This window comes from Cheilinus undulatus, linkage group 9 (assembly GCF_018320785.1).
Source record: "Cheilinus undulatus linkage group 9, ASM1832078v1, whole genome shotgun sequence".
Lineage (NCBI taxonomy): Eukaryota > Metazoa > Chordata > Actinopteri > Labriformes > Labridae > Cheilinus > Cheilinus undulatus.
This window is the reverse complement of record NC_054873.1, coordinates 37341154-37368602: the sequence shown is the minus strand read 5'-3', so window position 1 is coordinate 37368602 and position 27449 is coordinate 37341154. Positions and strand designations below refer to the sequence as shown.

Here is a 27449-nt window from a genome sequence, read left to right as displayed (position 1 = left end):
TTACTTTTTTTGTTGTAACGAGTAACGTAACGCATCAGTTTTCCAATTCAAGCAACCTGTCATTTTCTACATTTTCATAGAAGTAATGCATTACTAAAAGAAAAATCCTTAATTTCCTTTGTCTTCTGGACACATAAAAGAAGCCCTTTGAAGCATCTGCATGGTTTGCCTTTCTGTCTTCCTGATGGCATGTAGGAAGGTTACACACCAACACCACCAGGTAACTCTTCTTCCCTCTGAGTTGTTGTTCTTCTTAGTCCTGTGACTCATGAAAGTTTTTTCTGTTTTAGCTTATTTTGTTGTTGATGTCTCTGTCAAAGCACCTAGACCCAAACAGCTGATTGTATAAAGCTTTGGTGCTTTTATATGGACTCACTTTTAAATTACCCTTCAAATGAAGACCTCAAAGTCATCTTTTACTGTGATCAAACACTTGTTAAAAACATCCAGTTTATTTTTTTTAATGTTATTGACTTAGACAATTGGAAAGTTAAAAAAAAACCCTTCAAAATATTCTGATCCATCCATTAAATATTTTTTTTTTTTTTTTTTTTTTTTTTTTTACAGTGTATTTTGTGGCTCTCTCTCTGAGTCCCCATCCTCCCTAGACGGCAATTAGAGCCCTTAGATCACTTTCTTTCTCTTACCCCCTGCCTCTCCTCTCCCTCGCTCTTCTTCTCTCTTCTCACTCTCTGCAAATAGACCCCTTTAGTCTCGCTGTCTCTCCTCTTCCTCTCTCTCTCTTCTTCTCTTCGCCTCATGTCTCTCCGTCCCTCTCTGTGTTCCTGTTTGGGTGCTTACGGTGTTTGAAGGTGGGTGGGTGGGTGGGGGGGGTTGATGGATGCGCTGAATAACTGTCAAGATAATAACTGTGGCATTGCCCTTTAATAACTGGAGTCCCTGGAAGGCTGTGATGATTTTGGATTATATGCTGTGCTTATAAACTGTCTGCCCCCACAAGGGAAAAAAGAAAGAAAAGCCCTGAGAATTATTTGATGAAATTTTGACTTATGATTTGGAAAAAGCATCTCCAAAATAAAATACTTGTGTTTGCACATTACATTTTATAGACAAAGATATTTTTATTAAATATATATTATTAAGTTTTATTAAGTTTTCAGTTGTGCACAGCTAACATCTCATTGGAATAATAAAAACTATCCAGAAAGTTTTTGAAATTTTCTTGGAAATGTCCAGTGGTTGTTCATAGTACGTGCTCCTCAGCATGAGACTATCCAGGAGGCAAGAAGCTCCTAAAAGAGCAGTGCAGGGATGGCCTAAAGCAGCAGAGCCTGCTCCATAACACTATAATGGGAATATTTGCCTTTGTATCAATGTTGTGTGTAATTTCACATATGCAGTGTATGAACAAAAGAGCAGAGAACATACTGTCCTGTGCAAGGAGAGATGGGACCAGTCACAGCTGGTTGCAGGATAGAAAGCCATTGCCCGCCTCTTATTCACTAACAGAGAATATTCCTGAAGATTTGCTGCTGCATTTTCACATCAGCTCACCTCAACATGCAGACAGATTAATTGGGGGCTGACAGGAAAATGTCTGAATAAAGTCTGGGACAGTTTGTCTGCACTCACGCATATCTCCCAGAATTTACAGACAGTTTTCAGAAATTTAGTGCATACAATATGGAATCAGGGTCCCAGGAACACTGACATTTCATCATATCTGTAAGTAGAATTGTATGTTTCATAATTAGTGCTCTCAGTGGATAAAAAAAAATGTAATTAATGACAGCCTTAGTGATTAATTAATCCCAATTAATCACACATGTTGATAACTTGAGAAAAATTGCATGAAAGGTAGATTTAAAGATGTTTGTAACAAAACAATCAGAAAGACCATGTTTCTGATTGACATTAGAAACTATTTATTAGCTTTTCAAACAGAAGAAGTGGAGACAGCCGGCAGATTCACTTTCTAGTCATCTAGGATGGTGTTAATCTGTTGAATATGGATTTTATCTGTAAAACTGAAAATTAAGAGCACAGAGAATTTGTATGTGTGTTCCAGTTGAAGTTACAAAGCTGCTTTGGGTTGTAGATGTGTGATAAATCAGCATACATTTTTTAATCTCATTTTCCCCCCGTTATTAATTAATTGAAACTAATCCAACATTTTGACAGCACTAATTGTAATGTTGTTTTTTTGGTGCTTTTTCCCAGAGGCCAGCAGCAAACTAAACTCTATTTTATATAGTTACTGGAAAATGAAGTCAGAAAAATCTGCCAGTCAGGTTCTCAGTAGATGTTTATTCTGAAAACAGGGGATAGCGTCATTTCTAGAAACAGCTTTGGAACAGCAGAGTGGAAGTTAGCCATTATTAATGATTTCTTCATTAAGATAAAAAAACAACAATTAATCTGAAGTAGAAAAAGATGACACAGATGTGTCTTTTACTTCAGTGGTTCTCAGCTGTCGGGTTGAGACCCAAAACTGGGTCACAAAGCTGTTTCCAGTGGGTCGCAAATGTGTGCCAGGGAACAACAATGAGGCAAAAAGTCAAATTTGTCCTATAAATAAGTCCTTGGTTGCCATACAGTACATTTTGTTAGGTTTCCCTGTGATGATCAGCAAATTGATGTCTTTAAAAATCAACTTATTTATTTCCTTTTCCCAGATAATAATGCTAGTTTTCCCCTGATTGATAGGAAATTCCTAGACATCACCCAATTACCATGCTGTCTCTGGAAAATAGAGTAAAATAAAATGTAATAGTGTTCTTTTGAAACATGTTTGTTTTATCGTCTCTTTTTTCCATTATGTTTTGTTCCAGTTGAAGTCGATACTGCAGAATTTTAAGAGTAAATTTGAGTAGATGATTTTTTTAAAACTTTTTTTTGGGGTTGTGATTCATCACAAGGAGGTGGTGGTGGGTCCTGATGCATGACCAGCTGAGAACCATTGTTTTACATAAACAAAGATTTTTCTTTACAGTTAGTCTGTGGGCTGATGGCTGTTACACTGAACAAAAAATAATTTCAATCTTCTTGGGAATATTTTATCAGCTCATGTTGAAACAAATGTTTTGATCTGGAGAAGATAGCAGAATTCAGCTGTTTGGTGCGTTTGTCTCTTTTCACTCAATCCTTTCTGTTCTTATTCAAAAATATTGTATTCATGACAAACTGGTTCACTGGAGCCCCCAATAAGATGATGAGTAATAATCCCTATTATTGAGGTGAGGCCAATTTCAGGCTCCAAGAGAAGCTGATGAAATGTAGCTACCTCCTCCAGTCAGTCGGATAATGATCCCCAAGGTAAAGTTGAAATGTTCTGACACCATGCCACCCAGCAGATAACATGTAAATAAAAGTGTCCACTGGCTGCTACTGACTAATTGGCTTCAGCAGACAGGACCTCTGAGACACTCAGACCTTGTTAACTCATTAGCCTGCTGTTAGCTCATTATTAGTGTAAGGCGTGGGTAAAGTGTATTTAGTCCCTCAGCTTGATGAATGACCAGGAAAACAATCAGTGGACCACTCAGCCCACTGTGACCGTGTTTCTGCATTCTTGTCAGCATGTGTTGGATCTATTGAAAATACCTTGATGGCCCTCCGAGGACCTCCTCAGCACGCGCAAACATGTCTGATGGGTTCTCAAGGAGCTATATTCAATGGCCACTTCATTAGGTACACCTATTCAACTGCTTATTGCAGCAAATATCTAATCAATGGCATGGTTAAAGTCCCTTAAATCTATTCCCCATTCTGATGCTATAAACTTTAGCAGATGCTTATCTAGCTTGGTTGTAAACGTCTGATATGCAACTAATAATGACATTTTAGCAAAGGGAAACAAATCAAAAATAGTGTTGGGTGGTCGATTAACTGATCAACAACAGCCGGCTGTCAATACCAAATACTGCAGCAGGGCTTACAGGCATAAAAAATGTATACAAAGAGAAATATTCAGTCTTAATCCTCATTGTTTTGTTTGCTTGTAAGCTATATAGAGGTATCACCTCCGATGTCAGTCTGTTTAAAAGAGGCAGTTCCAAAATTTGGTACACAATACAACAAAACACTCAGCAGACAAAACAAGAGAGCGAGGAAAAAGGCTAGATCATAAAAATGCAGATGAAACCATACACGAAAGTGCTAAAAATGAGAGGATTGGAGACTGAGGAACACTGAAGAAACAATGAACTGGCAACAGGAAGAACACACTGAGGTTATGCAATCAGGAGATAACGAGACACGGGTGTGGGCAATTAGGGTGGGACTGACCAGGGTAGCAAGACCTGGCAGACAATGACAAGGGTAAGAAACTGATCAAATAAAATAGGAACTACAAATAAAACACAGCAAACACCAAAACATGACTTCAGGTTAAAACTGTGAAGGCTTTAAATGACCTGTGTATTTAAAGGGGTGTTGTAAACACAGGGAGTTTAGGCCCAGGCTTGCTGCTCCTTGTATGAGACCAAGAACAGCAGGAGCCTTGCTATCTGTGGGGGCCTTGCTTTGAGTGTTTTCTTTCTTTGTCTTTCTCTGCACATCAGGCTGATGTTTGTATGATAAATATGATAAAGGTCATATGTATAGAGGGCTAGAGTGTCTGCTTAGGGCCTCACTTTGGCCAGAGGCAGGCCTGCTTAGGCCAAACAATACATATTCAGTCCGTAATTATGCTGCGTTCCATTTGTCATCGTAACCCGTATTCTGACTTGTTTTTCCGACTTCCGACCGGAAGTGGCGAATAGAACGTCTCTCCAAGTTGTATTTACAACTCGTGAACTTGGTCTCGCACAGAGCACCTGGACCTCGACGTCACAACATGGTGGCACAAAGTATTAAGTGAAGTAAAAACTTTGATTTTGACCTGTTTTCAGAACCTTTTGCTGTTTCTCAGTGCATTTTTAGAAATTGTCAAAACAGCACTAACCAGAGGTTGCATGTCGTGTGCAGCAACAGTCTTTGATACATGAAATACTGCGCAATGTGCTTTTTAAAAGGTTTAGCGGCTAACAACTGATCAATGATGCTAAAAACAATGACAGGCTGACGCAAGAACAAGATCCGTAATTTTTCCAACTTTTTTTAATTGATATGTGAAGCACATACACGCATACTTACAAACATTATTTAAATGATTCACCCGTGCATATACGAATTAATACACTATATACATGGGGTACTTAGAAATTAAGTAAACATAGAGGGATTCACTTATGTCAAGAGTTTTCATTGCTTTTTGTTTTTCGTTCCATGTAGTGTGCTCATATTATATTCTATTTTAAATTGTTGTATCTTTGGTAACTTTTGGGTCCATTTACACTTAGGGATATAATATTTATCAAACAATGTAAGTTAATTAAAAATATAAAGCTTTTGACAGTTTCCATTCCATAATAATAAAAAAAAAAAATCACATCCTTTTCTTTAAACTGAACTTGAGAGCCAGTTTGTACATTATAGAGTTGCTCTATATCCAACCAAAGTAAGCGACTATGAAGACACTCATTTTTTACCAACTCGTCGTGGTTATGACAAATGGAATGCAAACAACTGGGAAATCTGTTTTTTGCAGACGAATGTGATGTCATTCCCAGTTCTGACTTCCGTTCTACGAGGTAAATGGACCGCAGCATTATACGACTGCTAGAATGGACTTAAAATGTCTTAAATCACATCTTCTGTTGTGGCTAGTGAGGCTGGATCCAAATGCAGAACACAGAAGCAGAGTAGTGTGAGTTGACGTTGATTTATTGTAGGGTAGCTGATGATTGAAGAGAGCTTCAGCAGGTCCAAACAGGGCAGGCAAGGCAGGACGGGAACCCTGGGGCACAAAGACAGCAGGATTAATTTCAGGCAAAAAAATAAACACAGCAAAACTTCTAGGTACTGAATGGTTACAGTAATTGGTAAAAGGCCTTTGGTTGTGTACCACAGAGGCTGAACAACAATCGGGCCATGAGTGGATGGTGAACCAGGGTTGATATACTGTGGAGCTTGATGAGTTGATTTGGATCAGCTGAGCCAGTCTGGGCAGGTGAAGGGAATGGATAATCAGGAGAGCAGTGAATGTGGCTGATGAGGTCCGGTGCAGGGCTGGATCTGTGAAGTCATCATCATTTGTATAGGATTTTGGGCAGTAATGTAAGGGAAAAGTAAATAATCTAATATTTTTATTTTTAAATCTTTATCAAACCGAACCCATGGTAAGCCAGCTTTTCTTTTCAGCTGACATTAATTTTGTTAATGCAGCTTAAATGGTATTGTCCTGAGTGAGGTGTTCTCAGAGAAGTCAAGGATTATGTAAAGGCTGCCGCGCTGCAAAAACTCAAATCTAAGAAAGTGTGTCCGCATAAACTCTAGTCAGTAATATCTATCTACAATTACTTACAGCAACATTCAATATGTCTCATGTGGTAAAATAAACACCTTTTTCTAAGATTTAGAATATAATAAGGCATGCATGTCAATAGGAGTAACACATTTCATGTGTTCTGTGCTCTGAAATGAGATACTCAAACTGAGAAAGCACATACAATTTAAGACATTAAAAAAGGACAATTTGCTTGTCCTGTTTATGGATATATCTACATATTATAAACGTTACAGACCCTGTATTTTTTAAATATATATATTTTTAATACATTTTTCTCTGGACTTGTTAGGTGAATGGAATTTTATTGAGTCAAATAAGATATTAGAGCTGTCAGCATTAATGCATTGATCATCATGCAATAAGGTGCATTATTTTCTTTTAGCTGATATTTGCATGCTTTACTGTGTCTTCAGTACAGTTTAATTAATCCACTGCAGCGTCCCCCTGAGGCTACAGTGATTAAAAATATCCACCACTACTCCTTAATGTCTCATTTCACCCCACAGAAAGCTAACGGGACTAGTCAAAAGCCATTTCCAGAACAAATATTTAAATTTTTACTGTTCCCTTATTTTCCTTTTCAGTCAATAACAAGTTCCTTTTTCTGTTAAGTTCACATCATAATTTTTAATCTAACCAAACTTTGTTTTCTTTCTTTCAACATAAAAGCAGGCCTTTGTACAAACAAGAAGTCAGTTAGCTAGTTATCCTAGTTAAAATTAATAACAAAAAAAAGTTTTAAGGTAAATTAATGGAATTTGAAAAAGTGACAAAGGAGAGATTAATTGTAATTCCTTATCATAATTCTAATCTGAATTAAAATGTGTTAACTAAATTTCAGAAAAATACCCTGGTTTATATTCAGCTTAGACAATGTTCCTAAAATCATTTCACAGATTTTTAGAAAGATAAACTTTTTCATTTAGTTGTTTTTACTAGAATGAAATGTTTATTGCATTAATATTGTCTGGGACAAAATACTTTTTTTTCCCAAATCTATATACTTTATTTTTATTTAAATTATGGCATAAGTCTTGTGAAGAAAGAACCCGTCATCAAAAAGCTCTGCAACTCATAAGAAAAAAAATGTGGGGGTGTTGGATGGAGGGGGCTGTGCTCAGGGAGGGTGGATCAGTGAATGGAGCAGAATAGAATAGAGAGCAGTGTGTCCTGCTCGGTGCTAAGCTGCTTCAGTCCAGGTTAAGCGTGAGTAATCTGTGTTGGCTCACAGGCCCCCAATAGGCCCCGGGCCCCTGCTCCCTGCCCTGTCCTCTATGCTTAATCTGCCACCCCACTACCCCCCTCAATCCTGCCCTCACTATTGTCTGTTTATGATCAGGGTGAGCCAGAGAGAGCACACATCTTTATTTGGGTAGTGTGTTCATAGATTAGACTATTTTACTGTGAAATAAAAAAGAATAATCTTTTAACATTCTTTGAAAACATGTTCTACATTATTTTTAGCAGGGAAGGAAAGAGATGAGTTTTTAAAGCATCAGATTAAACTGAAATGTTTGGTCATAATAGCCATCTAATTTATTTATCTTGGTCTGTTGAGGTCCATCCATGTAAACTAGGCATGAGAATCATGTATCATTTTAGCACTGATAAAGCCAGAGAGATGATTTAGCAGTTAAAAAGTTTGGGGATAGATTCTCTTGTAGTTGATCATATCAAGCATTTAAGATTTAAACAGCAAGTTTCTCCAATGAGAGCAGGCGCAAAACATTCTCTAAGCTCTAATCTGGAAGAACAACTACAGAAGTCTTTAAATTTTACATTTTTTCACCCCTAGTGATTCCATCACTTATCAGGCGGTTGCTGAGCGTCTGTGAGGACCGACCGAGGCCTCACTTCAGCCATTTCAACAGTGTAAAAGCTTTGACAGCAGCTGCTTGTCAGATATGACCTGATGACAGAGGGCAAACGTTGGTCTTCAGTCATTAGTTGCTCTTCTTCTACATGTGCTGTCATAATGATGAGAGTCAGAGGACAGCAGACCTGTCAGCTGCTGCTCCTCCATCTCTACAGGAGCAGAGAGGAGGTGAAAAGAGCCGAGCTGTCAGGGAAAAGACGACTTTATCTGTCTGTCAGAGATTGTCCCCTTTTTCTCTTTCTCATACTTACTGTGTTTCTTAGATGTTTGTTGTAAAGAACGCTTTTGGTTTCAATGTCACATAAAAAATCTCTCTTTTTATGTCCTCAACATTATTTTAAAATTGTTATTCTATACATGAAAACAAATCATAAATTTGCCATTTAAATTTTGCAATATTAGGTTTTTTAATTTCATAACCTTTTTTTGTAATCAATTTACAAAAACTACAAACCAGCGAGCATTAGCAAACCATTCTAAATCAAAAAATAAATTATATCTCTCATAATTTTTAATGCTGAATGATGGAACCTGTGTTTGTTTGACGTGAAATTCATTTTTCCCAAAGTCTTAAAGGAATCAGGAAAGAAGGCTTTCAGGTTTTCTGCTCTTATGCTTGGAATAATCTGCAGACTGAAAATAAACTGCAAAACTTTGTGACCCTGAATGTTTATTAAATCCCAAGAGAGAACTGTTGAGTTTAAAATGTCTGTAGAAACTCCTCATGTTGATGTTTTATACCTCCGCCAAGGAGGTTTTGTGATCGAGTGGGTTTGTAAGTTTATTTGTTAGTTCGTTTGTTAGCAACATAACTCAAAAAGTTGTAAACGGATTTTGATGAAATTTTCAGGAAATGTCAGAAATGGCATAAGGAAGAACTGGTTATATTTGGGGAGTGATCCGGATCACTGTCTGGATCCAGGAATTTTTTAAAGGATTCTGTACTATTGGGAGATAGGGCTGATGGCCGAGGTCTGCGCTCTCCGAGTGCTTTCTAGTTTACTTATTGTTTTTGGTGAATTGAACAGGTTAAAATGTGTTTGATTCCTGAAACTGTGTATTGCTGCCACTCATGGTCAGCACTGTTATGTAATTTATATTTCAGTGATAAATGCAGATGTAAATGCTTTATTGATGCTGCAGTGAAGCAGATGAAAAGGGGGTACATGAAGACTAGGGTGTTATGAATGCACCATAAAACATTCACACTTAAAAAAGATAAAACAAAATACATAAATTAATCCATTTTGTTCTGTGGATGATAAACTAAGCTTTGCAATCTGATAGAATTAAGTACATATGAATAAATAATGCTTTAAATCTGGTATGTTAATTACTAACTAATGTTTCGTTAGTGCTAAAGTGAGAAGTCTAAAGTATTACTTTTTTCACAAGGACTTAAAATTCATTATAAAGCTAAAATTTCTCATATAAGTCTACACTATAAATGCATGAATGACATGGATTGGAAAAGCTAAGGAATTCATTGTATATCCCAGCTTTCCTGCTTTAGGCAGGTTTACAGGGAAAATGGTCTGTTAATCCAGGTGTCTGGCAACACAAGTATAAGAAAGGTGGGTCTTTATATTCACAGTTCTACCTAAAAAAACAACATACGAGAAATCAGAGATATTCTGTCAGTAAAGACAAATTAGGCATTAAATTGAGAAAAAAAACTATAAAGGCAATAAAAAAACTGAGTGGACAAAAAAGTAAAATGACACCAACAGAAAATAAGATGACATAAAATAAAAGCAAGTCTAAATTAGTATGAAGAAATGAAAAAAAAAAAAATGTCATTGATTCTGCACAATGTGCATTGCATTATTAACATTTCTCTCATAAGTCTATAATACTGCTGGAGGAATGGCATGAATTTGATTAACCAAGTAATGGACTGAATAGCCCACCATTCCTGCTTTGGTAGGTATATGGAAAATGATCCCAGTGTCTTGTATCACAAAAATGAGAGAATTACCATAAAATTCCCCATTCAAGTGAAAAATTATGCTCTGTTATGTGTAAGCAGCTGGTTTGGATCAGAGGCCACTTTAATCTCCACTGGAGTATCACTGCAAAAATCAGCAGGGTTCAACAGCTCAAAGAATGATTTAAATACACACATTTGTTTTCTATTATTACCAAGATCCCCACACTGCAAGCAGTGTTGTGGTCTCAGGAAAATCTTGATTCTCCATCAGGAGCAAAAGCAAATGCTAAGGCTTTTAAGATGCTGCAGATGGAAAAAGAGCTGGAGCAGGTGGAATGTATACATAGTAAACAAAAAACTGGACATCAAACCCTTGATTTTATATCTAGTTTGATTGATTTTGAACTTTACGGAGTGAAAAATAAGTCTCTGATGCACCGAATGCTAGCTTCTGCTACAGCTGATGCAAACATTTTACCTAACTTTGGTTATGAAGCCATCAGATGACATGAGATGAAATCAGGGAGATGCATTATTATAATATATAATTAATAACTATAATTTGACATATTAATCATGAAATAATAATGTGCTTTGCTATTTTTTTCAGTTTTTTTTGTAAATCAGTAAATTGGAAAATTCACGGATAACAATAATAATTAAATTTTAGCATTAAAAATATCATTTGGGTTAAAGAGCTTCTACATATTGGTGTATTAACCATTACAGAAACATAAAAAATGATTTTGGTAATTACCAATGCTGTTAATTTAGGGCAGCTGTGGCATAAACCTTACTTTGGGTGGTGGTCTAATAAATTTGTTAAGCACTGTATATAATATATGTATCATAAAAAAAAAAACAACAACATGGTTTTCAATTTGCAAGTGTCCCGTGTTCTGAGGCTACCGTCTTCTACACTTTGGCCAGCATGTGTGACTCTCGGCATCAGCCCTGAGATGCATGCTATTATTCCATCTTTAACATGTTCCCCCTCCCTCTTCAGTACCATTTTTAATAAAGGCAAATAGCCAAAAATAATCATGGCAGTTTTCTGAAATGTTTCTTATCATATGCTGTCAAGTTGTTCATAAAAATAATGCAAATTTTAAAACTGATGAGGCTTAAAAACTTTCAGCTCAAAGTGTGTGAAAAGGGAGCCCATGAGCACTGCATTATTTCTTTCTAAATGTCCTTTAAAAGGTTTAAATCAAGACCAACAAAATACACTCTGACCACCATGACTAAACAACATTATTAATTAATGTATATCTTAGACCCCTATGTAAATGTAGAGGTAAATGTAATGACTTTTGTATGCTGCTGTGGATTGAAGTGCAGGCCAGAGAACAACTGTTTCTTCCTGTTTCAGTCCCTCCTTACACGTATGTCTGTGTGTCTTGTCATCATTTGTTGGATAAATCACACACTCTACAATTACAACCAGGATCTGAGCTGTGTGTCCAGCCGGCTGTGTAAATGTGCAGGAGTGGTCAACACAAAGACACTGTTTACACTCGCTTTATTTCCTCACACTCTGCTCAGTGGCTCGGCATAATCACTTGTGGAAATCACTTAACACTCCACTTCCATGTAGAGCCGGAGTGTGTGTTTGTGTCTACACTGATTTACTCCACAGACTGCAGTCAGAGATAACTGCTGCTTCACTGGCTGCACGCTGCATGCTGCATGTTTGCATTGTTTGCATTGTTTCTGTGTAAACCACTCTAAACACCATGACTGGTGAGGGCTCGGTATGAAGAGAAGTGAAGGGCCAAAGCATCAGACCCCCTTCATCCACGACAGGCTCAAAACAAAGAAAGAATTATCACATCTACTGTGGTATTTTCTCTCTGACTCAGCAAATCAAAGGTTATTCAGTTGTAACTCATAAGTATTTAGGATTTTATTAAGTGGCTGACATTGCTTAGCTTCCTGTTTTACCAACAGATTTATAAATGACATATATCTGAGCAAACTATGTTTTCATCCATGTGATGGTCATTTATAACATTCAGGCTACAAATCAAAGCTGGAGAAGTGACTGGAATTAAGCACCAGTGTCCATGAATAATCCATGTAAATGCTTCTGGACAATTAACCTCCAGTCAACCAGAAATCTTCTTATTACATAAAGATTGCTCTGTTCACTTACTTAATAATCCAACCAATAACAAAAAAGAACATTTTTAAAGAAAATCCTTAAAACCACTCCCAATCACACAAATAATCCAAAAACTGTAAGATCTTGGAGTGCCAAGTATCACAAAACCCTGTATCACATAAATGAAGACCAGAAGGACCAAAGATATAGGAAGACTGAGGCAATAGGAAAATAAAAACAATAGGAGATACAAATAAAAGGGGACAGAGAGGGTGAAATGAGACAGAAAAGATAAACATCGGTTATCAATGATAAAAAACAATAAGACAAAAACAATCAATGAAATGTTAAGCTGTAAAATAACAGTGAGGCTAAAAATATTAGATGGAGAAAAAGCCAGTAGAACAACAAAAACTCGAATAAATAAAAAAGTCAAAAGACACAAAAACAAATAAAAAGGAAGAATAAGAAGATGAAAAAAGCAAGTCTATAAAAGTGAGTATGAAGAAATGATTTAAAAGCTGTCACTGATTCTGCACAGCTTTTCTCCTCAGGTAGGTCATTACAGAGTCGGGGGCCGTGATGGCAAAAGCCCAGGACCTCAAGAAGGCCCCACCTAAGGAATCGGGCTGCAGGATGGCCCATATGAGGTCAATAGTTCATAAGAACGGTACGTACATGAAGACCAACATGAATCTGATGGGGAGAAGTTATGGTGAGGAAAATGTATACCATGCTCATGTTTGGAATAGTTTATTTCTGCACTACCTCAATTTTATGAAATGAAAACTATATATATTTTTAATTTTGACTTACTGTATTAGATATAGGACCCCCCCCCCCAAGGAAATACCATGCCAGAACAGTACAGTCCACTGTCCCCTATGTGTAAAAATTATTTTTATATCAGATTCACAGTATCATATTTCTGGTTTTACTTGGCCTATTGACATCAAACAAAACTGGAAAGAAAGCTTACAAATCACACTTTGCAAAATGTGGTTTTGTTTTCATGCTATCGTGATAAAAATAGTGGATGATGAAATCACGCTGAGCATGGAGCCCTAGGGGTTAACTATAACTAACAAAATAACTCAAACTAAACTTTAAATATCATTCCAGTTTACAGAAACTAAGATAAAAATGTTTTATTAACAAAAAAATCCTCATTAAAGCTCTATTGTGAGCTTAAAGAACTTAATAAAATAAAATAAAATTTGCGGCCAAATGTCCTTATTTTCAGTCTTTAACAGGCAAACCAGCAGGAAAACAACTAAAAGTAAACTGAAACTGAAAACAAAATGTGACAATGAAATAAACACAAAAACTAATGAAAAATTAAAAATTGTTACTACTGAGAGCATAGTATGTAGAGTATGGATGACTTTTAAAGGTCTAGTTGAGTATTTGTTCTATTTTCAGAATGTTTCATATGTGAATAGAGCAAACAGAGAACATTTTAACTTTACTGTCATTTGGCAAGTATAGATACAGTATATTTGTTTCACATTTTTACAACTTAACCTCGCTGTTGTCCCAAGGATGAAATCTAACATACTTTAAATTGTATTTTCTTATCAAACCAACTCACCTTATCGAATAAATTTAATGATGATCCTAAGCACATGCACCTTTGTATGTGTGAAGCCTGCAGACGCCACTGGAGGGAACTGTTATGACATGCCTGTTGCTATAGAGATCCCAGGGTGGGGGTGTCTGTCAAGAACCATGTCTATTCCCTGAGGCAGATACACCTCTACACCCTACACCAGGTTGTTTACCTGTGTGTCTCTGTCTCTGTGTGTTTGGCAGGCTGAAACATGGTGGAGCCTCTTGGGCTCTTTGTGTGTCAGTTGGTTCCCCAGAGGTCTGCAGGAAAACAACTGTACTCACCGGCTAAATGATGATAAACTCTGTCTGTGAGACTCGCTCTGTGAGTGTAAGTGAGTGTATAATAGTGTGTTTTTATATGTGCCAGCTGGACTTGGCTCGACTCGACTCGACTCTACTCTACCCAAATTTTCAATTTACAGGCCGATCTTTGTTCCAGCCCTTACCTATGATCATGAACTCTGGGTAATAACCAAAAACATGAGTAGCTGAAATGAGATTCCTCATGAGGGTGGCTGGGCTCAGCCTTAGAGATAAAGTGAGGAGCTCGGACATCCCATGGAATAAAAAAGAATAAAAAATATGTGGCTGCAGACTTGCTTGAACCCTTTGAGACTGATGTTGCATACGACAAGAAGACAGAGGTCATAAAAGTGAAATAACATTTGAGCTATAAATCACAACCACTTACTTTTCTCCCTCTTGCAGCCTGCCATTGTGCCATTCTAATGACGCTATCCATGCCTGTAGCTCTTACAGAGGCTTTTCTAGTGAGCCCAGAAATTGGGTGACTTTACGGGGTATTTAAAGATTAAATCCACACCAGTTACTCCGACACTGAATGTCTTTTTATGCATTTTTGTATATTTTTGTATTATGTTACAATTTGCTTTGGTCTATTACCATATCCCAAACCACATCCAAGGCATAATCAGCAGTTACTTGGGAGACATCAAACTACGATTCCAAACAGCAACATTCACCACAAAGTGGCAGCCATTGGAGAGGGGGATTGTAACAGGGTGCACCATCTCTCCCATCTTGTTTGTCATGGGAATGAACCTGATCATCTCTGCAGCAAGTACAAAGCCAAGAGGACCAAAACTGCTGCAGGAAGTCAACAGCAGGTAGTCAGGGCATTCATGGGTGATCTTACCATGACAACACCAACACATGTGCAGGCAAGATAGGTCCTGGCAGAACCGCATCGTATGGCCACATGGGCAAAGATGATCTTCAAGCCCAAGAAGTCAAGATGCCTGGTGATCCAAAAGGCCAAAACAACTGGAAAGTTCAAGCTACTAGTCCAAGGAGAAGAGATCCCAAACATCCAGGGAAAAACAATTAAATGCCTCGGCAAGTGGTATGACAATTCCCTGTCAAACATAAACAACATCCCCAACACTGGAAAACAAGTTGAACAATTGTTGAAGAAGGTCGATAAGTCTGGCCTGCCTGGGAAATATAAGTGCTGGATTTACCAATATGGCCTGCTCCAAAGACTTATGTGGCTTCTTACTGTGTACGAAGGTCCCATAACATCGGTTGTAGGGATGGAGAGGAAGTTCAAAAAGCACCTTTGAAAATGGTTGGTAGTACCCCCGAGCTTTACATCCTTGGGGCTCTGCATAAGGTCAGGCCAGCTCCAGCTTCCCCTTTCATCAGTGGTGGAGGAGTTTAAAGTCGCCAAGTGCAGACTGTCCCTGACGTTTAGGGACTCTCAAGACCAACTCACCAGGAAAGAAGGAACTTACAATAAGATCTGGCTGGAAGTGGGCTGCTAGCACTACAATTAAACACACTGTATGATTTTTGTTTCTTATTTTTTGGTCACCAAGGGATGGGAATGGCACAAACAGGAGTACGTGTGGTTAATTTCAAAATAAAACACCAGAGACTGCTGATCATTTTTCCTATCACTAACCTGCAATTTCCACATGGGATGACTGCACTGTGCAACAAAAGCGCAGTGGGTTTGGTTCGACCGAAGGCAAGTGACCCTGCCCACTGGAAGTGAGCCTAGAGCACTGCGCTGCAGCGCACAGCCCTGATCAGCAGGAAGAGATCACGGGAGAACTGCGAGTTCACACAGGAATACTCTGTCAACAACGGACTATTTTACCTTTGGGGCTTAATTGATCATCCTTTCTGGTATAAGTCCATGATATTATTGCTTCCGCCACTGGGTGAGTGTACATTAGGAAGTTAAAAGGTTAATGTTTACTTAAAGGGATACTTAAACATTTTGGCAAATTCGCCCATTGCCATAATTCCTTAACCTGACATGCCAGATGGATTTGTTGCACACATCTATCTGGGAAAGCTTCAATAGGAAATGTTTGAGAAAAGGCACAGGCTTTGAAAAATCCTCAGCGTGTGATTGGGTGAATAGGGTTGCCACCTTTCAGAAATGAAAATAAAGGACGCCCACCACGAAAAAAGCATTTAGTCAAACTTAGAGCGAGTTTTGGGAGTAGACATTTTTAAATGCGCGGGTGCAGTGCGCAGCAGCGTCTGTAACCAGGCAACTCGTGGCAGGACCACATGTGTTTTATTTTGTTCATTATACGGTTTTAAAGACTGTGTGACAGACATGTATGGGACATTTATGGAAATACAGGACAATTTACGTCAAATACAGGATGCAAAAATTAATTGTCAAATAAAGGATGATTCTGTATTTTAAAAGGTGGGTGGCAACCCTATGGGTGAATGTTCTGTCTGTCACATCTCTACAGGCCAATCAGAGCAACAAAGCATGTGACATAACCGCTAGCAAGCTGAGTGTGCACAGCTACTGAGGAATAACGCAAAACATGGTGACTATAGACAAGTAAGTACTCGACTTTTGTTGTTTTTGAAAACAAAACAACTCACTGCTGTTCTTTGTTCTTCTTTAAATGAAGAAATGTTGTCAAGTTCTGATAAAACTGGCGCTGAAACAGCATCCACACTAATCTCTTCCTCCATAACTGCACCAGCTCTTGCTGCTGCTTGTTTACGTCACAACTCTGCTGTGCCTTAAAGTACTGCCCCTCGTAGCTGATTGGTCCCGTCACTTTCTAACCGGGCCCAAACGGTTCAGATGAGAGTTTTGCAAGATTGATTCACCAGTGAGAAACAAGGATCCATCTGCTTTGCAAGGTTAATAATTCCTATAGTCTTAGTAATAGGTTTGTTTTCTTTAGTTGTCGGTGCAAGCTGTTTCTAGATCTGGGGGGACTGTTAAACCAGCTGCACAGCTAACGCTATGTTAGCAGACGGAATTTTTGCTTTCCCTCATCAAACTCATCAAATACACAATCCAACAACTCCAAAACGCTCTTGTGGACAAGTTGTGACCTGCACATTCACCACACTATGAAATAATCATGGAACATTACGAAACGGAGATGTTTTAAAGTTAAATGCAAGGCCGGAACTACACTCCAGACATGGCTGCTGCACTGTGTCACTCCGCCCAGTGGTTCACTCAAGAAATAGTTCCAAGTATTTGCTTCATGTGTCGTAATGTTACATAATTACACGTTATTATTTCATAGCGTGGTGAATATGGAGGTCACAACTTGTCCACAAGAGCGTTTTGGAGTTGTTGGATTGTGTATTTGATGAGTTTGATGAGGGAAAGCAAAAATTCCGTCTGCTAACATAGCGTTAGCGGTGCAGCTGGTTTAACAGTCCCCCCAGATCTAGAAACAGCTTGCACCAACAACTAAAGGAAACGGACCTTTTACTAAGATTGTAGGAATTATGGCAATAAGTGAATTTGCCAAAATGTTGAAGTATCCCTTTAAAGGATCTGTAGTTTTATGCAAAATTCCTTGGCTAAATATCCCCAAAAGTTAATTTTTCCTTGTCAATAATGCCGTTGTAGCTCTGTGACCCACTGACCTCCTGGTGACCCTTTGCCCTCGCTGTAGGATGATGCGTAATGTTGATATAGTGATGATTTATGATTGAGTCTGTGCATTGTGGTGTATTTTGAAAGAACTGGATTTTCTACACATGTGACTTCCTCTTCTGGAGCTTTCTGATTGTTGGGGATTGACACAGTTTGGCATCATCCAGCACTGAAAATAGACCTGCAGCTTATACGAAGCGGAGCGAAGTGTCGGTCCTGGCACACGCTGCTGCCGGTCTGGAGTGCCAGCTGTGGAAATGCTCTAGCATTGGCTGTATGTGGAAACTGGAGGAAAGTCAACATTACTTCAAAGCAGGAGTAAAGTGAACAGCAGATCAACTACACACAAACAAAAAGGCATGTTGTTTGTATGTTGTTTACTTTGTGAACTTGCAATCCCATGATCCAGCTGTGTGAATCCAGAATAAAGGTGGTCAGAGCAAAACCATGGTTTGGATGGAATGCTCCCAAGACTTTTCCCACAGTATTTTAAATCATCATATGTCACTGGTCTAAAAATGTCAGAATTACCCTTTAGATTAAGAACCCTCAATAGTGGATTCAAACTATCCTGTCCATAGGCAGATACAAGAATAGCTTTTTAAAATTTCCTTTTTATATAACCATTGTGATGTTTTGTATTAATTCCCAAAATGAAAGGTAATCAATAATCATTTTTTTCTGTAGTAGAAATAGTTGGTTCTTAGAGGACTGAGACCAGGATCGACCTCAGTAATTATCACCAAACACACAAGGTCTTCAGGTTACACAGGTCCAATGTGAGGAGGCCTTTTGAAGACACTTGATCAGCTGAAGCCCTTTGTCAGAGGTTAGTCTTTTAAGTATTCAGGGTGGGCTGGACGTCTTCATCACGTCTCTGCGTCTAGCTGTCTATTGTACCTAGGCCTTGTATTCAGAGAAAGCCTCTTACTGGACCTCCCTCTCTCACTTTAGCCAGTTAAGGTTAGTCACAGTCAGAACAACAGTGGTATTGGTCTGCTCTATGCTCTCTGCAGTTGTTTATTGTTTGGCCTCCTTACAGCCAAAGCCTCTTAGGCTGTCAAAGAATTCTGTGAGTACAAGTACCTAATCTGTGACCGGCCTCTCTTCACATCAGTGCGGCTTTTTAGAGCTCCTCTTCAGCTTCTACTGAACCTAAGCGCAGTAATTGATCCTTCAACTCTCAATGACCTGCTCATTTAGCATCAGTATACTTTCTAATGAATGCAGTGTTGCTTTAATGATGCTGAAAGGACAAACGCTTTTCGAATTTAGATAATATTGTGTGTAAATCTGTTTGTCAATTCCAAGAGTTACTTTGGTTTGCAAGACAAGCTTACAGTGATGTGAAAAGATTTTTTTCCTTTCTTGATGAGTTTTTTTTTATATTTGTCACACAAAAATGTTTCAGATCATTAAATGATTTGTAGAAATTAGACACAGGTAACCAGAGTAAATACAAAATCATTTTTTAAATGATTATTAAGGGGAAAGAGCCATCCAAACCTACCTGGCCCTATATGAAAAGTAATCCACCCCACTTGTTAAATCATGAATTTTCTCATATCAACCACATTTTTTTTTGGAAAGCTGAGTTCATCTGTACTAGCTGCTACACTTAATGAATTAAGAAATCCCTTAAAAAGAATCTGTCTGACAAAGTAAAGTAGACTAAAATATCTCCACATATCATGCTGTGATCTAAAGAGACTGAGAGCAGATGTGAAAACTAAGTCACTGACATCTATCAGGGTTAGAAAGCTACTTCTAAGGCTTTGGGACCCCAGCGAATCATGATGAGAGCCATTATCCACAAATGGAGAAAACCTGGAATAGGAATGGCTACCAAAATGACTCCAAGAGTGCACTGAACCATTGGGAACCATTGCCTTAACAGATCCTGTTCCCCAATAGCCTAACCAACGTCTCCACTCTCAAAACCCCAATCTCAATTTCCCTCACTTCTCATGATATGTTTTTCATCACTTAATAAAAAAAAATCTCAAACCTGATTTAAGGATGAAACAAGCTTAACGTGGCTAGCTGTTACAAACATTAAAGTTGTCAGCACAAATCATCAAGTTGCTTCTCCATTTCTGACACCCATCTAACTTTATGCCTCATGTTTACTATCGTTGCCATGGCTGTGTTTGTTGTGCTTCCTCCTTTGGTTAGCTTACATCCTAATTGGCTATTGATCTGTCTCACAAGCAATCCTGTTTGTACCTCCCAGGCTGTCCTCAGTGTTCCCCCCACACAACAGGATATCTGACTGTATACACTGAACAGGATTAATATTTACGATCTCAACTCAGAGCAGCTCTGATCACTCTTAGAGCAGAGAAAAGAGGAAAATTAAACTTTTAAAATACCTCACACCACAGGGTAATCTGTCAAGACAATCTTAAGAATTAAGCCGTTGCTGACTTTGGTTAAAAGGGGGAAATCAGAACAAAAATGTACAGAGTTAACTTGCAGAGTGTTCCAGGATTTATTGGTAGCAGTGAGTAAAGGAGAACTAGGGGAGAGAGAAGTGAAAGGCAGTTAAGTGAATAAAGACTGAAGGTAAAGAGGCCACAAAGGCAGCGGACATGTCCCATGGTGACCAGGTTGACTAACAAAGGCCACATCTTATTTTTGCTAAGCATCATCAACATACGTATTTAATGCTTATTTTATATTCATAACAGGATAAACACACAACACTCAGCAACTACATCATCAATAATATCAACTTTTTCTTCTTTTCCTCTCTGGCAGAGTTATTAGCTGCTGAAACCTGATGGCTTGACATAGACGAACATTCTTGTCATGTCAAGTGACAAAAGGAAAAGCCTAAAAGATTGTGGGCACAAGGATCTGTCTGCTGAATGGTTGGCAAAATTAGATTACAAACTGGATGGCTTTGGATAAAACTGTTTTAGCTACATCTGTAGTGCAATTCGTATGGAAATCCATCAAAATTTTAAATGCAGTGTATCACCTTTTTTGAGATGGGTCCTAACCAGTATCTCTCTGTATACTAAATATTACTGAATTTTACTGAATATTGAGCTCAGTAACATTATTCCCCCTTACAATCCAGCTTTGCTGATTCACCTTCTTTTTGTGCCACCAGTCTATTTTCCTTTCATTTATATATTTTTTACTCTTTTTGGATGTGTAACACCCTGCAGCTCCAAAATTTTCCAAGGATTGGTGATTTTTAATCTTTACTGTGCCTCCTCTCTTCCTGGATGAATCCACTCCATTTTATTAATGAAGTCTCCATCACCGTAATGAAGCTGGCGGTGAAAACGTGGCTGATCAGACAGTGTGTAAGTGCATGTGTGCACTCTATATAAAGTGGACTGTTTTATTTGCTTATTCAGGTGAAAATTACTGTGAATAAGAGCAATTAAACTGCTGTTTATGAAGTCCTGGAGGTGTTTGGTTCTACATATGTGCTAATGTTTGGATGTGTATTTGTAACCATCTGTAATTAAGCTATAGGACCAACTTTCAAAAATACACTATTACATTATATTACTGTATATATTTTCTTTTACCTTTTTAGTGGTGATTTGATGCTAACTCTCAAGCTCAAACTTATAACCTAAACTGATTTGGTCCAAAATAAATGAGACGTTATTTTTTATATATGTATATTTGATAACACTTTGTTTATTAAAAAAGAAAACCAAGTAGGTTTCTCATTTGAACATGGAATAGTTTATCATTGCTATAAAGAAACAAAGAGCTAAAAATGAAATTAATAGATTTGCTCCCAGTTTTTAGTTAAAAATAGTCTGATATCTTAAAATATGTAGCATGTGATTTCTTGATGCATATTTTATTTAAAAAAAGCCCAAATTTCCTACTTTAATACAATAAAGCTAAACCTTTATAAAAACATGGCTGACCGCCCTCATAGCCTCACCTCAACTCTCTTCCATACAGTAGAACTAGAGGGATTTTGCTCAGCCAATCAGTGGAGATCAGTCAGTGTCACAGAAAAGGGACATCACAGTCCCTGACCTATCAGCAGAGTGTCTCAAACTTTCTATTACCTCCAGAACTTGTGAAATGTAGTTTTGCATCTTCTTTGGTCCCACACCAGTGGCATCATGATAAGTTGATAAAACCCACACATGATATAGGTTAATAGCAGTGCTAAATGTGGTGATAGGTTTGGTTTGTATGAGATTTCTAGCATTTACTGTGATGGTAATGTGAAAATGGAGGAACAACATTTGATCTTTTGCCAGCTTAGGGGTGTAAAATCGTATCTATGATAAGCAGTAATGGGAATAACAGCGTTAAAATAAACAGCATTCCTAATGGTGTTATTTTTTTCAGTAACAGGTAATCTAACTAATTACTATTTCCATTGTTACAACGCCGTTACTTTTACCGAGAATTAAATGTTATAAACTAGAGCTACTCATCGAAGCTCTTGTCATCCGACTTGGCTCTCAGCCACAGGAGCTGCAAAACTGTTTATGTTTTTCTTTGGTGAGGGAGGAGGGAGAGATGAGACAACCGTATATGTGATGATGATTGGCTAAAGTAGAGTAAGCCTTCATGGTTAGCCAATCAGAGGCAGTGTTGACTTTATACACAAACCACACACGCACACACCCAAACTATCAGAGGTAAGCTGCAGCAATGGCGAGTCTGGGCCCCGTTCCTCGTACCTGGCTAACTCAGTTAGCTGGATAATTTCAGGATAACCTGATGTCATGTCAGGCTTGTTCAGTGCCTCGAAACAGGTTAAACTAAATCACTATAGCAACAGATCAATAAACTTAAACCTGCTCCAGGGCAGGTTTATTACAAGAAGCTGGATCTTAAGACACAAACCCCAAAAGGAAAAAGGGAGGAAGCTCCTTTCCTGAGAGACCAAGTCAATCCGTGCCGCATTTCACAGGGAAAGACTGATCCGAGATCGCCAAGATCCTTTATCATTTTCTAATGATTTTTTGTATGAGCGTTACTGTTTCAGTTTTCCAAGGCATTATTTATTTGCAACAGCTGATAGGGCCATACATCGCCAATACTACCCAGTGCTAACCTGACACGACAGATGGATTTGTTTCACACATCAGTGAAAAACAAGGAAATGGGCGTATCCATCTGCTTGGCAAGGTTAACCCAGCGCAGCCGTGAACTTACTGTCACTCAAACTTTGTGTAGGATTGTGGTTTTTGCGAGTGGCAGTGTGGCATATACAAGGAACATTTCTAATTTAACACCATGGAACAAATGATAGTCCTTTACCACACTGAATAATGTTCTTGTATTTTATTTTAACTTGTTCCCAAGTTTGCTTGACATTCGGGTTTGTTCTATATGAAGTGATAAGAGGAGAAAAAGTGCACAATATATAAATATGAAAACAGCTGGACCTATAAACTATATAAAACATTGTCTCAAATTAGTAAGCTTACTAACAGCTACCTTTAGAAAATACACAAGGTTCATTATGATTGAAAGTAATTAATCTAGGTCATTAGGCTACAGGGTTACGGCAAACACACATTTAAATTAATAGCCTAGGCTATAGCCTTATACAGCAATGCATAACAAGGCCTACATATTCCTTCCTTGAGCATTTAACTTGACCACAATCCTTTGCCAAGCTGCATGTCTTGCCTTCGCTGCAGCCGAGGTGTTGGATTTCACAGTTACAGTGTTTTTGTAATTTTCAAACTCCTCCATGATTGTTTGCTGCTCTGTTTGTGTGAAAAATGTCATGCTTTCATTATTATTCGCCATGAATTATGACTGATTTCTGTGATCTACACTTCTCCCTTTTTCTGAAGAACGGACACGCGCAAGTATCCTGATCACTCATGTCTGGTTCCAATTAACGACACTGATTTAGCGCGATTCAGCTGTGGAGGAATGGACTTAGCCAGCCTTCAATCATCACGTTAATTGAATCAGGCTAAAAGGACATTAGCTCTGATTATTTGAACTACGTACGAGGAACGGGCCCCGGAGGGAAAGTTGATGTTTTCAAAGTGGAAATACAGACACTACTTTATTTGCCTTGAGGTAAAGTGTATGTATGAGTGTACATTATGTCCCGGAGCTAAGTGTTTGTCCACGTCCGTTGTAAGCAACTCTAATCTAATGAAGCATCTCTCAACGGCACACGCTTCTACAAAACTAGTGGACAAAAACACCGTTGTTGACTCTGTTGATGATGATAGCAGTGTGGCTAATGTGAACTCCGCTAACAAAGAAGGACATGGAGCCACGCTGTCCAAGCAGCTAAAGCTGGATTTTTCTGCTCCAGCTTCACAAAAACTTGTGACACAGACTGAACTGAATGGAAAAGTTCTGTATAAGTACCTGTCTATGCAACTCTACTCTATGCCAGGAGTTCTCAACCTTTTCAGCCTACGACCCCCAAAATAAAGGTGGCAGAGACTGGGGACCCCAACTGTACCTGAAGGTGGTTGAACACAGCCATGCATATTCAGAGAATAGTCATGTGGAGACAAGGCCGCCCATTAGGGTGAAAAATGGGAGAGATTTCTGGGGTCCAGCCAAACTGTGGGCCAGCAAAGTCATGGTCCATTGTAAAGTTAAGCTGCGGTATTTTATATTTAACCTGAATAATAACCACTCTAACCAAAGAAACAAATTTTAATTCGTTTGTGTAGTAAGTAGTCCTCTTGAAAATGTAAATCCTTTTGTCGAAAAACAGAATTCAAATACAATAAAGATAGCTAAAATTGGTACATAATGGCAAGACATGGTGGGAAAAGTGTAGAATTGGATTTTAAAAGCAGCAGAAATGGTTAGAAATGCCAAAAATTAGATAAATGTGGCAAAATAACCCCCCCCCCCCCCCCCAAAAAAAGGCAGAAATGGGCTTATTTAGTGGTAAAAGTGAATTCAAAAGTAGCTGAAAATGCATTAAAGTGGAAAAAATAGGTGGGAATTTTGTGAAATGGGATGAAAATTGATATAAACTGGCAACAAAAGGGTAAGCTGAGGCAGAAAAATTCAGAAACTGGCATAAATGGGTATAACAAATTGGGAAATGTGGCTTGAAAAGTGGTAAAAGGGGTTAATAGTGGCAATAATGTGTCAACAGAGCCGGCAATAGGCAAAGAGTTGCAAGATTTGGTTTAGAAATGGCAAAAACAGGCAGAAATTTAGTGGTGGAATGGGTTTAAAGTTGACAAAAAATGGGTTAAGTTGCAAAAATATGTTAAATTTGATCAAATTGGTGGGGAAAAGTAATAAAAATTGATGGAAGTGGCAACAGTGTCATTTAAAAAACGTTCTTAGTTTTTTAAGGCATCTGGAGACCCCCTCTTAGTGTCTCGCGACCCCAAATTGGGTCCCGACCCCGATGTTAAGAACCCCTGCTCTATGCAACTGGCTTGTGAAACCTGCTTAGAAAAAAGTCCAAATTCTTAGACATATTTAAACTAAAAATAAGTTACGCAATAGTTACTTTCCTTGGTAACTAGTTACTTTTATAGTGGAGTAATTTAGTTACTAACTCAGTTACTTTTTGGTAGAAGTAACTAGTAACTATAACAAATTACTTTTTTAAAGTAATGTGCCCAACAATGATGATAAGACATATGGCCATTTCATCTAGCCAAAATACTGAGGGTATTTTCTAATCACTCATTATAATATAGGACAACAGTAGTTAGATGTTTTGATTCAATCTTATTTTGCTAAAATCTGTTTAATAAATCAATATTAGTTGATTTTAAGGTTTTCTGATAGGATTATAAGGAAAATTAAGTGGTGTAAATAGTGTAACACACATGATTTGACTTCATTATTTAAGCCTCCTAAGGTTATGTGTTTATTTTCTTTCTGTTCATGGTTATTTCCTGTTTTATTTTGTAGTTTTACTTACCCTTGTCTCTGTTTTTCAGATCCTGCTCCATGTTGCCAGTTTATAGCATTCTCCCTCGTCTGACCTCGATCCAGCCTTTATTTCTCATGCTAGTATCTCAGTGTATGACCTGTTTGTGTTTTTTGACTCTGCCTTTAGCCTACTCCTCTGGATTTGTTTGGTATTTGAGCTCTGGCTTTTTGTGTTCCAGAATTGGACTGTATTAAACGACCTGCCTTTTTGAACATCCCTACTGGTCTGCGCCTGAATCCCTTTTTGTGCCGTTCATTGTGTCATGATTTTAGTCAGTTTTACAACAGCATAACATTATTATACTTAAATAGCATAAATACATTTTTATTTTCATGCGAGTGTCATCACTGCTAAAATTCACCTAATTATCACCATTTTTAAATTTATTTTTAGGATTCCTGTTGGAATGATGGGATTAAATTGGTGGCATCATTACTTATACAGTGTTGTGAAGCTAGTCATGTCTGGCCTCCAAAAGAGTTTAGAATCTAAAGACAGCATTGATTCCTTTGTTCGAATTTCATCATGCACCTAAAATAATTATGTGTTAAAGATAAATATTCTGTATTTGAATAAACTTTGAATGTCTAAGAAAATACTCATTTGACTAAAGTTGGCCTTATTTTTCCATAATTAACATTTTAATATGCATACACCATTTGGATTTTTTTTAACCATAAATAGGCAAGTAAACCACATATGGTCATTTTGTGACCTTGATTTTCACCATAATAATGACAAAACATACGTCATGTGTAAAAAAAAGTCTTTAGATGTCCACCAACATTATTCTAGGGTGTAAGTTTTGAATTTCAAAGTATTTCATTAAGTGTTCTATGAAAGGTTAAACCCGGGGACTGAATTAAATACAAGATGGCAATGCACAGATTTAGAAACTGTTATGGTTGTAGAAACACTTAAAAATTCTCGGGAACAATAAATATATAGAAAACACAATCAAATGTGGCAATATTCATATGTTATGTGGGGTAACTCATTGATATCTAAGGACAAAATCACTTTTGGGCTTTTGTAGGCAGTATGATAATATCTTGTCTAAATAACTAAGACATCATTTCTGTCCAACTCTTTATTAAACAGAAGTAATTTATCTGCTGTTAGATGTGAAGGCTTGGTTGTGCCATTGCTCTCATTTCTCTTTGAGATAACGTGTTCATGCTCATGTGTGAACAGTTTTTCTAGCTTTTCATGAGTCAGCCTGCCCAGGATTTACCCTGTGTGATTATTATGACACGTATGACATTTTACATGTAAATGATTTAAATCTACAATTTCTCATCCTCCGTTACTAAAACATGAGCACATTTGCTTAAACTGAACTCAACCCTGTACCTACAAGCCAAGTTAAAGTGTTTATTCTTCTATTCAGAGCTCAGGAGAGGACAGTAAACACTGGCACACGTTATTTTGGGTAAATGTTGATCCAAGCTGGTCTTAGTCATTCTTCGGACAGCCAACATACTTCAGTTACCAGTGCTGACAACCATTCAGTTTGTTAAGTCAGCGTTAAGCTCCCGTCGTTATGAGTCAAGCTGAACTCTTGACTGAACATCCCGACTGGAATTCGCTCCATTCTGTCATTCTTCCACAGCGGCAACAAACGGAGGCCTGCACGCTGAGGGCTTCAGGTAGAGAATCTGAGCCGCTGAATGGTCTCACAGAGCGGCTCTGAGGACGTATTTAGATGTGCTGCAGCTGTATTGAGATGAACTGAGCCGTATTAAGGTGCAGGGAATGAGTATTGAAGCTTCATTGAGAAGCAGTGA

General features: G+C 38.0%; 1 long non-coding RNA gene across 1 annotated transcript; it reads left to right on the top strand.

Moving 5' to 3' along the window:
- The first annotated feature begins 6064 nt into the window (after positions 1 to 6064).
- Positions 6065 to 25855, top strand: LOC121514440. The gene is made up of 3 exons (XR_005992298.1): positions 6065 to 6182; positions 12817 to 12932; positions 25670 to 25855. It is a non-coding gene; the product is annotated as an uncharacterized LOC121514440 (long non-coding RNA).
- The last annotated feature ends 1594 nt before the right edge of the window (positions 25856 to 27449 follow it).